Raw genomic sequence first — 13,584 nt, 5'->3', positions numbered from 1 at the left:
CCAGATAAAAATAGTGTCAACAATGGCAAGTGTTTTGCTCTTCACAATCTCTACTGTGTTTCACATCCCTGGTCTTATTTAATCCTTGTAACAGCCGTTAGAGTTAGTATTGTTATGAATATCTCTCTTTAACAGATGAAGAAACAGAGACCCAAAGAGGTGATAAATATTTTCTACCAGTAAGTGAAATGCTAGAACCTAGACTCAATTATTTGTATCCCAATCTTGCTGGGCCTTTGCTCTGCAGATAAAGTGATAAATACCAAAGCACATTGTAAACTGTAGAGCATCTCCAGCATCAGGCACTGTTATTGATGTGTTATTGCTGGGAGACCCAAACCTGCACTTGCGTCCACAACTTGGGAAATCTGCAGTATATTTTAATTATAGCCACTTGATAGTCCTTGTGTATTGTGGGACGGAGGGGGAAGCTGTCCTATATCATGCCTAAGTGTCCTGAAGGAGGGAAATGCTCCGGGTCCATGAATATTCATCATTATATCAAACCACAAACTGCGCTTTCTTCCACTCACAGTAATCAGATGCTCACTGAATCACTGAAACTTTACAGTCACTTTAAGCAGGTGAATCACAAGCAAATATTAGGCATCTCTGCTACGGTTTTCTCTCCTCATCATGTGGTGATTCTAGTAACTAAAACTAACACTCCAGGAATGAAAAGCTACCATTTCTCTGCAGGAAGGCTGGCAGATAACTATTTACAGGGCACCTCACACAGTCCTTAGGGCTTCTTGATTTGGGCATTGCAAGGACACTGTACATTTATTTTTCATTTGCCTTTGATTTTCACATTAGAGGGAGTAGGGTGGGGAAGAACATAACTAGGATAGGACTTTGCTACTTAAATGTGGTCCCTGGAGCATGGCATTGGGTTCACCTAGGAGCTTGTTAGAAAGGAGGAATCTTGGGCTCTACGCCAGACCCATAGAATCAGAATCTGACTATTAGGAAGTTCTCAGGTGAGTCCTTTGCTCATTAAATTGAAGAAGCACTGGGCTAAGAGATTGCAGTTCCCATTCTATTCTCTGTCCCTCACTGGCTGGGTAACCTTGGACAAGGCACTTCACCTCTCTGGACCTCTGTGGCTGACTTTCCTATGAAATGAGAGAATAAGGCACATACTTCAGCAGTTCTGAGTTTGGTTTCGGGAGGTGGTTTTCACACAAATTCAGTGTAGCAAATATCAGCAAAAACTATACTTTCCTTTGAATTTCTAAAACCTCTTCTTTTTGGGATTTACTCATCCAAGAAATTATCTATTGAGTATCTTCATGCAGCAGGCAGCGTGACCCTCAATCTCCTGCAATTTGCTGCCCTAGACTTAGAAGGAACTGCCTCCTTCAATGAAACCAAGCCCAGAATTTCCAAAGTCTGTGCAGAGGAACCCCCAGGTGTGGATTCAATTGGTGAGTCAATTAGTGTTTGCTGGACTTTTACTTCCTTCTATTGTCATTTCAATATTTGTTTTTATCATTACTTCTGTAGGATGAGTCTTCTGTATAAACAGTAGTAATATTCCAGCATTAAATGGTGCTGTGTTAGACTCATATCAGGTGGACAAAGTTTCTTAAAATCTGTTGTGAAGCTGCTTGTTCATCCATCATTTTTGGAGGCCCTAGTGTTCCCCTAGACCCAGGGCTAGGTGGGCAGGACAGAGCAGTGGTAAGACACAAGCCTGGCCCCAAACCAGGCCTCGTGGGAAAGCTAGCCCCGCTGTTCACCAGCCACATGCTAGAGCATGCTCCTTGACCTCACATCTTGTTTTCCACATCTGTAAAAGGGGAGCATGATGCTTTGTGAAGAACAGCACAGATTTGCTCAGCACCCTCAAGGCTGCTGGGGTGCTTGAGTGGCCTACTGGAGAGACAAGTCCAGGTTTGGGGTCAGGCTATGGATTCTGCCTTCCCTGACCTGTGCTGTCCAAGTTTCCTGGGAGAAATGACTTCTAGTCCGAGACCCCAGGAATAAGGAAAAGTTGACTAGATGAAGATAAAAGTGGAGAGCAGGTGGAACAGAAGGGAGAATGTTTTGGGGAGGATGAACAGCATCTCCAGGTTGGGTTTTTGTTTGTTTGGGTTTTGTTTTGGGTTTTTTTTTTTGACATTTCTAAACTTTCCTTTATAAATCATTAGTAGAGATATTAAATACAATTTAATTTCAGGACCACCTTTTTAAATATGTTTTATTTATTATGCTATTATAGTTGTCCCAATTTTTGCCCCCCTCTGCTCGGTACCCCTCTTCTCCAGTGATTCCCCTGGTTCGTTCATGTCCATGGGTCACACATATAAGTTAAAAATGAGAGAAAATGTGGTGAGTTGAGTTAAGATGAACAAAACTCAATCTACTTGTACATCTGGCTTGTTAGGTAGTTCATAGGGCATTCTCTGTAACGGGCTGAGTGTTTGTGTTCTCCCACCCCAAATTCATATGTTGAACATCTCTGAGTGCTGGCCCTTGTCCTATAATTTCTCCAGATCATCTCCCATTTTCTTCCCTCCAGCCTCCTCTCTGCCTCCCACCTGTCCCATGGGATGCTGCAGGTGCTGTAGATGCTGGCGGCCTATTGTGGACATACAGCCCCAGCGTGGCCTCCACCTTCTCTCACAAGCAAGTTTTGCCACTTGTCTTCTGATACAAGTGGGATCTAGCTAAGAGACTCCAGGTTGGAGTGGCTTGGCAGGCGTAACTGACCAAATCGATTTCAGGCTGCTCTCACCACCCCTCACCCCGCACCCCCTTTCCAAGCAATCCAAGACACACATCAGCTGGGGATAGTCAGGTAACCCACACCTGGGCTCCTTCCCTGTGTGGCTGCATTACCACATAGTTCCAAGATTAGTAGTATATATTTTCTATAAATATCTATGAAGCAAAAACTATGTGCCAGACCCACTTTCAAGCACAGGAGACACACAAGACAAGGCCCTTCTCTCCTGGAACTTACACCGTAGTCAGGCAAGGTAGCAGTTAGGAAGTAAAAAAAAAAATGACTAACTCAAAACAGTATCAAATCAGGACAACAAGCTCTGGCTGGTGTGGCTCACTTGGTTGCAGTGAGTTAGTCCCTGGTCAGGGTGCATACAAGGCAACCAATCGATGTTTTTCTCTCATGTTGATGTTTCTCTCCCTCTCCCTCTCCCTCCCTTCTCCTCTCTCTAAAAATCAATAAGCACATCCTCAGGTGAGGATGAAAAAATAGTGGTCACGAATAAAAGAAACAGGGTGATGCTGCAGGGAGCAAGCTGAGGGACTAGTTAGCATTAGTCAGGGAGGGCCGTTCTGAGAACCTATTTGGGCCAAGACTACAAACAGGAGGGGATAGCCATCAGGAGGCAGTGCATCAGGAACAGAGGGAAAAGCTGGAGCAAGTGTCCTGAGGTGGGAACAAGCCTGGCTGTGCCACAGAAGAGAGGGAAGGCCATGTGGCTGGAGCACAGGGGACATGCAGCAGAACAAAGGGGGTCAGGTGCAGTGGGAGGGGTCAGCAGGGCCTTGAGCGTGAAGTTTTAGGCCCTTGAAAAGAGTTTGCATTTAATTATTGAAGCAACTGGAAACCACTAATAGATTCCAAGCAGGTGGGTGACATGATGTGCCTTGTATGTTTAAAAGGAAAATGGGTGCTAATGAGATAAAGAGGCAGAGGAGAAGCAGGAAGAGTGGTTGGGGTGTACATCATTGACTAGGCAAGAACAGATGGTGGCTTGGACTGGGAGAGGCAGAGGACAGGGTTAATTCAGACTGTAGTCTGAGTTAAATGTGACTGAGGCCCAGGCTCCAACCAATGATCACAGATGGGAAATCAATTGGCACACGTGCGATATGGCTGTGAGAGCCTTCCGTTCACAAGAGTGATTATTACTTAAGGGCTCTGTCTCCTTTGGAATAACTTGCTTGTAGGGCTTTATATCTCACTGTGCAGTTGCCTTGGTGATTCTCCAAAACTGTGCCCATTTTCTAGATAAGAAAAGCAAGGTTCAGGATGATCAAGGTCACACCTCAGCAGAAATATGAAGCCCAAGATTAAAAGCAGGTCTTTCAATGACTGAGCCCGTCCATTTCTTTTTACATCTTTGTTTAACATTATGCTCCATCCACTGCAAAAATAGAGATCTGTTTTAAGTTTCCTTCTCCACCTGCCAAGTCAGACCTTGTCCCTAGCACTTCCAGCAGCCATGGACCGCCCCTCCACCCCCAGCATCGAGTATCTGCCTAGGGAAGTTTTTTAAGATTTTATTTATTTATTTTCAGAGAGAGGGGAAGGGAGGGAGAAAGAGAGAGAGAAACATCAATATGTGGTTGCCTCTCACATGTCCCCTACTGAGTACCTAGCCCACAACCCAGACATGTGCCCTGACTGAGAATCGAACCTACAACCCTTTGGTTCACAGGCTAGCACTCAATCCACTGAGCTACACCAGCCAGGGCCATACCTAGGGAAGTTTTTATGTGGTTATTTTTCTTTTTCATGGTGATCCCGACTCTCACTCCTTAATGCCCTTGGTAGTTACTTAACCATTTTGTGACTTGTTTTCCTTGTCTGTAAAATGGGAATGGTATTCATTATAAATGCAAGCACTATAAGTATTAAAGTAGTTACCCAGTACTGAGTTGGTATTGAATAAATGTCAGATCTCATGCTCTGCTCCTGAAAGTGACCTGTAGACATTCACTGCTCCTGCAGTAGCACCCATTTCCATTTGTTAATAATCTCAAATGAAAACAGAAGTGTTAAACAACCACTGTAATAATATTTGACATTTCCTGAGTACTGGGTCATGTACAGGGTCACTGTGGTGAATATTTTAGTCGTTACCTCAATTAAGCCTCCCAAGAGCTCCATGATGCATATATTAGGGTTATTGTGCCCATTTTACAGATGCAGAAAGTAGGGTTCAGCAAGACAACACAATTTACCAGAATTTACACAGCTGGAACATGATAGAGTCAGGAGTCAGCTGCAGGTCCCTCTGACTCCATAGCAGATGCTCCTCACCACTCATCCCTCCTGTCTCCCATGCAACACTAGCTGTGCTGTTACGAACTCCAGTTTGTCGCTCTGATTATCCTCTGCAGCAGACATGAGACAGCATTGGTCCTGAAGTCAGTGGCAGGAGATGTATGTCTCAATTAGGCTTTGAGTTTAACTTCCAGAGAAGGAAAGGAGATGGAGTCTCAGAGGTTGCTAAGTGAATGAAATTGAAACAGCCAGAAATGACTTGCCCTAGGGGAGACAGACTCATTGCTGCCTGTATCACAGAAATTTTGTTTCATCTTTCAGCAGAGCGCTGAGCCAGCAGAGTCATGCCCCTGCCTTACCGTTTGCTCAGATGGAAACTTTAAGGAGGCTTGACAATTTGAACTAAATGCAGAGAGAAGGATCCATGGCCCAGTGTCTTCCATTTCGGGATGAGCTGTGGCATTGAGACAGGGAAGGGCTGTGTCCTGAGTGTGGGTCTTAGTGTTAGACTGATGTGGGTTCCAATCCTGGCCCCATCAGTTACTAGTCTGGGAAAATCAGATTCTTCGTCCATGCAAAATGACATTCCGTACTGACTCAGCAGAGTTGTAGAGAAGATTAAAGTATATCAGCAACGTGCTTGATACTTAGCACACAGTAATCACTTAGTACATGCTAGTTACTGGGGGTTGTGCACATAAAGAGCTTGGAAGGATCTCTGGAACAGAAGCGTATTACATCAGCTACACTTTTTGACATTGACAGAAAGTGACTTTTCCTTCTGTTAACCCTCTAGTTTACCAGACATCCGAAATAATACTACAATTAGAAATATAATTCCCTGAAAAATTCTGTGTCTCATAGATTGTTTCATTTGAATTATTTTCAGGTGACTTTTAAAAATCCACTTCTCACAATGAGATGCTCACCCACCAAAATGGCTAAAATTAAGACTGGAAACACCAAATGTTGACAAGGGTGTGGAGCTACTACTGTGCTCATGCATCATGAGTAGGAGCGTAATGTGGTACAGCCACTTTGAAAAAGAGTCTGTTAGTTTCTATAAAACTGAAGATACACCTAATGTATGACTCAGAGGATCTGCAACTTACCACTGACCAACAGAAGCAAAATAACATCTGTAGAAGACTTTTACAAGAATACTCATAGCAGACTTGTTCATTCCAGCCCCAAACTAGGAATAGCCAGGTGTCCATCGATGAGATAATGGATAAGCTCAGTGGTATATTTATACAAATGAATACTGATTGGGGACAAAAAGGAACACTTATTGATACATACAACATCATGGGTGAATCTCAAAAGCATTATATTAACTGAAAGAAACCTTACATAAAAGAGTACATAGTATATGATCCCATTTATATGAAGTTCAAAACAGGCAAAAACCTATCCTGATTAAAAAAAATACAAAAATGGTTGTTCTGGGAGTTTGAACAGAAATGGGTTCCTGGGATGAAGACATATTTCATATCTTGGTAAGGGCTTTGGTTATGATGTAGATACAGTTGTCAAACCTTAGGGAGAAATTCACGTATGATTTGTGCATTGCATTTTGTCTTTTACCTCAAAAGAAAAAACCAGTAAATAAATGTTGAACTCTAGCTAATGATATTCATGCTGAAATATTCAGGGAGAAAATGTACAGCTATCTATAACTTAATTTAAAATGAAACAAAAATAAGATAAATTGATGGATAGATATATTATAGGAATGGATAGGTATGTTATATATGGTAATAAAATAGTAAAATTTTAAGTGGCAGATATATGGGTGTTTATTATACAATTATTCTTTATGTTTGAAAGTTTGCATAATATTGGGAGAAAAGCAAAAAACAAAAAGAATTTGTTGAATAGGTGCTAGCCTTTCAAATACAGAGATAATTCTAACAGTCTTTTTAGAAATCTAAATATATGCACTGTTTTAAGGAATATACTTTCAGTTTTGTGGTTAAGTTTTAAATTAGTAAGCCCTAACTTATAGGCTGCTTAGGATGAGAATGAAATGTGTTTTGGTGAAAGAATTGAGTTGATGGTTAACATTCTTGCATTCCAGTGCCACTAGACAATTATTAAAGACTTTATTTTTTTATTGAATTTATTGGGGTGACATTGGTTAATAAAATTATATAGGTTCAGGTGTACAATTTTGTAATACATCATCTGTATATCATATTGTGTGTTCACCACTCCAAGTTAAAGACTTCATGCTTTTAGATCAGGTTTGCGTTCATAGAAAAATCAAAGGGAAGTTATAGAGCTTTTCCATATACCTCCTGTTTCTATACATGCATAGCCTTCCCCATTACCAACATCCCCCATCAGAGTGGAACAGTTGTTACAGTTGACGAACCTATATTGAGCCATCATTATCACCTAGAGTCTATAGTTTGCAGGAGGGTTCTCTCATGGTGTTGTACATTCTGTGGGCTCGGGAAAATGTATATGACACGCATCTATCTACCACTGTAGTGCCATACAGAGTCGTTTCCCTGCACTATGGAAGTGTTTGCCACTAGTTTGTTCCTATTGGGTGAGGGGGTGACATTGGTAGCTTTGGATGGTTCCCTCAAGCCTGATGGTTACTATTCATTTACCTATGTGTCAATGAGGGAGACTGAGGCTGGAGTTGTCACCCTATGGGGCAGCTGCCTTCTATCTCCAGATCTCAGGCTTCCCAGAAGAGAATACTACTGTAGAGCTGGGGAAAGGTGCCTTCTGTATGCAAACAAAGAGAGTTAGCAAGTTCTTCAGGTGTAACAAGGGAACTGTCCTCAGTATAGTACTTACCGTGAGCTTCGTTTAATGATCACAAGGTAGTCATCATCAGCCACATTTCACAGATGATGAACCGGGAGATCAGACAGGTTAATTCATTTGCCTGTAGTCACATAACTAGGTGGTAGCAGAGAGGAGACTTGAACTCAGCCTGCCTGGTTTCCTAGCTTGTGACCTCTCACTACCTAAGGCTGCTGGGAAGTGAGATGTCTTCTGGGGGACTTGAAATCTACAATGCATTTCTCCTGAGAAACTATATGATCAAAGGTGATTTGCTATAATGAAAATTGTTCCTTTATCCTTATGGGGTTTTGTTTTTGAATTTGGGGCTAAGTGGGATTCTATAACTTGTCTTAGAGCCTAACCCCTATGAATAACATTATTTTAAGAATTTGTGTCCCAAGATTTCAGCCCATGACTTACAAACTTTTGAGATAAGCTTCCATCTGCAATGGTCATATCTGATGCTCACACATGGCTTTGCTATTTGCAAAGTTCCTTCATGTCTGTGTTGCTATGTGAACCTCATGGCCATGCTGCACACAGAGAAAATAAGGATAGCATAATTATATTCATTTAATAAATGCCAGGGAGACAGAAGAGAGGTACAGAAGTTTGCCCAAGGCCACACAGAGCCAAAGGACAGAGCCAAGTGGGGAATCCAGGCCCCCTGACACCTGGTTCAGCATCTCTCATACCTCACTTACTTTTTGTCCCATTTTGGCTCCAGGCCTCTAGGCCCAGGCTAATTTACATGTGAAATCTTGCAAGTTCTTGGTAGGTGACCAATATATAATGTGCAGTTAGTGAGATTAAGTACAATTTCAGTTTTGATACAAAGGAAGGAGTACTCTTGAGGGGATCATAATAATTGTGCCTTTCTCAGTGGAACTTGGAGAGTTTTATGGGCATGGAGAAACAATCCATCCGCACAGTGGACCAGTATGCCTGGGAACTTCCACTGCCCTCTCCATTCTGTAGAGGAGGAAGGAACATTAAGAGATTTGGCCCAGGGTCACCAGCACCCAGGCCGTCAATCACATGGTCTTGGCGGCAGAGCAGGGAGCGGAACCATGACTTTGTGTAACCATCCATGAGAATCTGCTCCAGCTATCACATCGTGTAATGTATTTTTAAATACCCCAAAGAGTTCTTGTCAAGGAGCAGAAATGGACATCCCATACAACAGCCTTGAAACTCATCAGCAAACCCCATATCCAAGGTCAAAGGAAATCAAGGTAAGCCCTAGAGAAAACTGAGTCCTCTCTATATCATCAGCCTATGAGCATTTCTAAGTTTTTATCTGTGAAGGATCACAACTTTGCCTTCTACATCTAGTCAAGCCTTCCATTAACTTACTCTGTGACCTTAATTGATCCTAGAGAAATTGTATTTTTCAAGTATGAAAGTCTTTGAGCAAGGATTATGTCCTGTTCTCTGTGACCCCAGTGTCTAGCCCAGCTCCTGACACGTAAATGAGGCTTGATGAATGTGTGAGTGAATAAAAATGGCACAGCCCCTTTGCTTAGGACGAGCAATGTTCCCATAAATCCTGTACGCTGCTTGCGTGTATTTCTAGTGTGACCCATTTCATGCTGGAAACGCTGGTTGTTAATCATCCTAGAGACCTGTCAGAATATAGTCACCGGCTCCAAAAGACTCTCATGACACAGAAGGCCAAGACTTTCTCTGTTACTCTAGAGGTCTGAACAATGACTAATGGGCAAAGTTAGAAAGTGATAGTGGGACTCAATTCAAGCCACATGTTTCTAATTGTGACAGGTCCTTACGGGCTAACTTTTAAAGTAGGGAGTAAAAGATCTTGACGGCAGACAGAATAACCACCAGTCACTAGAGGAGAAACTAGCGTCGATGACCACTGAGTTCCTTCCATAACTCTGTGTTTATGCTACAGGATTTCTGTCTCAAAGGGTGTTACTAAATATTTTACCACATTTTTTTGCTTCAAAATTTTTTTCCTATTTTCCTCCTTTAAAACCTAGGTGTGTCTTATGGTCCAAAAAATATGGTACATATCTAATTTCACATGTGTATAATACACACTCAAAGATATTCATCACTATAGGAGACCGTTCTGCATGGCATGGGCCCAGCTCCCACTCGGAAAGGCCAGTGGAAAATGGAGTCTGGCACACAGGACCCACGCCCACGGATAGGTTCTCCCGTGGGGAATCAGGCCTGCATTGTACCTAGGTTGCTTTGAGACTTGGTTTTTGCTAAAACTCCCTCACCCTGAATTGAGGCAGCAAACGTTTACTGCATATCTTTAAAGTAACTTCCTAAAATCTATGCTAAACCTTCCAAGGACCAGTGTAACCAGTTCAACCACTTTTCCCTTTACATTTGCAAATATCCTTCCTTTTTGGTGTAATTAGCAACACCCTCTCCTTTGTTTTCTGTAACCGCCTAAAGCAAACCTGTGCTTAGTAAATGAGGACCATCCTCAATGTAATGTGCCCAGAAAAGCAATAAAAGCCTGCCAAGGCAAGGGTCAGGGCACTCTCCTCTTGAGAGAGTGTCCCTGCAGTCCCTTTTCCTCCGGTAGTCTTGTCTCAGCCACAATGCCACAGATCCTGCGGGCCGGTGTCTGCATCACATCATGACATCTTTAGTAACTTTAAAATACTGGAAACAACCTTAATGTCTTTCAGAAGGAATAAACTGAATACATTATAACATGACAATACAATGAAATACACTGTTATATTGTTAAGAGAATGAAGTCTTTCTATATGTGCCTGTATGGACTAATCTCTAAGATACATTATTGAGTGAAAATGTAAGCTGCAGCATGGGATATATAGTCTGAACCATTGTGTTAAAAAAGTAAAGTGAATACAAAATACCCACACATACACACACCTATATTCTTAGACTGTGTTTGGAAAAATACACGAGAAGTTGGTAACAGTGGTTGCCTCTTGGAAAGAAAATCAGGGAACTGAGTTTTTATTGTATGTATTTTGTAATTCTTTAATTGTTTTAATACAAGAATATGGGCTCCTTTTATAGCAACAGAAATAAAAGCACCATAAAAATGCTGACTTTCTAACTAGACATTAGGTTCTAAGGGAGCAAAAGCATTATCGCTCCCCTCATCTCAAAAAATGCCCCCACCCCAAGCCACAGGGCCAAGCCTCAGAGCTGCCCTGTTTCTCCTTTCTCCCCCATCTGCTGACCAGCACCTCCCATCTGCTGAACTTTTCACACAGATCCGGAATCCGATTCCTCCCACCATTCTGGGCTGGCCCACCAGCATCTCTCACTCAGACCTCTGCTCTACCCTCCCCACTGGTCTCCGGGCGTCTATTCTCACTTCCCAGAGTCTCTTCCCCACAGAGAGAGAGGCAGCCCAACTGAACTTTTTTAAAACCTAAGTGAAATCAGGTCAATTCTATGCTCAAAACCCCCAAATAGCACAAATACCCCTACCATGTGCCCTAAGGCCCCAGCCACCCCTTCTACCCCATCACCTAATTCACTCTTCTTGCTCATTCTGCTCCAGCTACATTGGCCCCATAGTTTCCCTGAACTCTCTCCCACCTTTGCACCAGCCTTTCCCTTAGCCTGGAAGGTACTTCCCAAATCAACCCGTGTGGCTGGCTCTTACTTCCTTAAAGGTCACCCTACCTCTCCCTTCCCCACCTCCATAACAGCACCTCTATCACTCTACACCCTCATCTTGCTTAGTTATTCTACATGGCACTATGCCCACCTGGCACTATTTTGTTCATTGGTTTGTGTAGTGCCCTCCCCCTCCCCCCAAGAGAGCAAACTTCAACATCATTCTCAGCACAAAGGTAGGTACATGGAGTCCCTAATAAATGCCTGTTGGCTTCAGTGGGACTATTTGTTAGCATAATAAAATGAGAACTGGAACAGAAGGAGACCCGAATTCTTGTTCTCCCGCAGTTACTCACTATGACATTAAACAGACCCTCAAATGGTAGTAAAGACCTGCTTCTTCCAGCCCAGTATTTCCAGGTCTCCAGTGGTCTCTAAAGGTTGTGATACAGGGACATCCTTTTCAGTATTTCAAAGTGTCAGAACAGTTTTCCTAACGTGTGTTCTGTGGGGTACTAGCACGTGCTCCTTCACCAATAGAGAAGCCCAAGGTAAAAAATTTCCTTCTGTTTCTTGCAGTGCCAATGGACCCATTTTCCACATTTCCCCCCTCAGAACATGTGTATCTGTGCATGTGTGTGTCTACATGCATATGTGGTTCATCTCACAAGACAGGTATTCAGCAGAATACATTGGAAAGAGCTGGACTAGTCAGATTCACAGCCATGACAATATCAATGGGAAATACTAATCTCTTCCACATCAGATAATATAGGCTTGCATTATGTAGATGTGGAAGGAGGGAAAGAAAGATGGAGGGAGAAAGGGAAGGAGAGAGGGAAGGGTTTGGGAATCACTGTACAAAAGAGGAGAAGGAAGTTAAAACAGGGAAAGCGGAAGCTGAGTACAGTGCACAGCCTGAGAACCTAAACATCTAGAGCAGCTTTGCCCTGAAGAACCCCATCCTGTGAGATGTTTCTATTTGTTCCATGAAAAGCATATCCTTGGACAAGGAAGCTGAGAAACACATACCATGATAAACCCCTTGTTTAAACGTATGATGCCCACAAGCATGATAAAAGTTCTCGGAAGTTTTATAGTTAAGGACCCTGTTTATCACTGTATTCCTAAACTTTCTTTTGGCTATAGAACTTTTCTTCCTTTTCTTTCCTTTATTTTTTCTTTCTTCCTTCCTTTCCTCCCTCCCTCCTCCTTCCTTGTCTGAATGGAAACAGAGGATCTAGAGAACAAGGACAGAAAGCAGGGACTCAGGCTGAAACCCTAGAATAGCCCCATGTCCAATAAGTCACCACCTCCTAAAGTTCTCCACATGATTCTCCTCTCTGTAAAGAGAGGACCAGGAAGACCGAGAGGAACAGAGGTCTAAGCTTGCGTTGGTTTTGCATATAGTGACACTCGGTGTGCACCGGCTAAACAGACTGGCCATGTGTGATCGAACAGCCGGGAGCCAGATCCTGAGACAACCAGATTGATGGCATCAGGTTGGCAAGCCACACCTCTCCATTTAAACATCCACGACTTCAGGGCATCAATAGTGACAAATGTCAAGCACGGGCATTTTGTGGTCCTGGATCTACGACTGGCAATTAGCCATTCATTCGGCCAGGTAAAAACTTCTCCCTCATTGAATTCTCAGTGTCCTCCACCAGATTATTTTAGGACAGAGAGCAAGTCTGATGTGACGTCATGTGCTCGGTCCTCCTACAGCCCCTGAGATAGGTTGAATGAACGTAAGGGGATGAATAAATAATAGCAGTGAATGAATTTGAGTCTCATAGTCGTTCTGTATATAACAGGCTGAAACATAAACCTCACAGGGCTATTATGACGATTTACATAAGTGTGAAACACTTTTGGTTTCTCCTTCTACCAGAAATAGCACTAATAAATAATAAATAGCATTAATAATAAATGTCTCCACAACATGGAAACACACTTTCAGTAGGAATGGAGAAAGTGCAAACACAGGCCATGATTTTCACTTCCAAATCTCATGCAAGTGCAGATCAAACATAGTCCAAGTGAGGCAAGAAGAATTAGCGAGAACACTCATAACAGACAAACATTTGGGCATTAGAGTCACTGGACTAACAAGCACCTTCCAGTGGCCACCTGGCAGGTTCACAACCTGTTAAACAAGGCTGAGTACAAGTGTGAAGCATCAACAAATATGTTAACCAGGCAAGCTACATTCG

Source organism: Desmodus rotundus, chromosome 3, assembly GCF_022682495.2.
Source record: "Desmodus rotundus isolate HL8 chromosome 3, HLdesRot8A.1, whole genome shotgun sequence".
NCBI lineage: Eukaryota > Metazoa > Chordata > Mammalia > Chiroptera > Phyllostomidae > Desmodus > Desmodus rotundus.
This window is presented reverse-complemented; position numbering follows the sequence as displayed.